Genomic DNA, 965 nt, shown 5'->3' with positions numbered 1-965 from the left:
CTGGGTTTAGGGTGTTACAGAAGGTTTGGCTTTGATGGAAGCCAATTCGAGGAGTTATATGCAACCACCACAGTTCAAACCGCTAGAGTTGGAAGTTTTGGAAATTGTACAACCTAAGTCATCAATTAAGGAATCACCTAAACTCAAATTAAAGTTACTTCCATCTCACTTAAAATACATTTACCTCAGTGATAGTTCTACTTTACTTGTGATTATTTTAGTAGACCTGACTAAAAATTAAGAGTAGTAATTGATTACTGTCTTAAAGAAATTTAAGAAGGCAATTGGTTGGACCATAGCTGACATACGAGGTATAAGTCCTTTCTTTTATATACATAAATTTTTTTTAAAGGAAGGTGAAAAAGGTAAGATTGATGGGCAAAGGAGACTTAACCTTATCATGAAAGAAGTGGTTCAGAAGGATGTAATTAAGTGGTTAGACGTAAGAATTATTTACCCAAACTCAGATAGTTCTTGGGTAAGTCCGATGCAATGTGTACCAAAGAAAGGTAGGATCACAATTGTTGAGAATGAATGAAATGAGTTAATCCCGATGAGAACTATCACAGGTTGGAGAATCTGTATTGACTATAGAAAGCTGAGCAAAGCCACTCGTAAGGATTATTTTCCTTTACCTTTTATGGATTAAATGTTAGATTGTCTAACAGGTAATGAATTTTATTACTTTTTGGATGGATATTTGAGATACAACCAAATAGTTGTAGCCCCAGAAGACCAACATAAAACTACTTTTACTCGCCCTTATGGTTCATTTACTTTTAGGCGAATACCTTTCAGCTTATGTAATGCACCTGCCACATTTTAGCGATGTATGATGGCAATTTTCACTGATATGGTTGAGAATTATGTTGAGGTTTTCATGGATGACTTTTCTGTGTTTGGTAATACTTACGATATTTGCTTAAATAATTTGGCTTAGGTACTCAAAAGATGCGAGGAGACTA

The sequence above is a fragment of the Gossypium arboreum genome, chromosome 2 (assembly GCF_025698485.1).
Source record: "Gossypium arboreum isolate Shixiya-1 chromosome 2, ASM2569848v2, whole genome shotgun sequence".
In the NCBI taxonomy this organism is placed as follows: Eukaryota; Viridiplantae; Streptophyta; class Magnoliopsida; order Malvales; family Malvaceae; genus Gossypium; species Gossypium arboreum.
The sequence above is the reverse complement of the archived record's forward strand: the minus strand, read 5'-3'. Positions refer to the sequence as shown.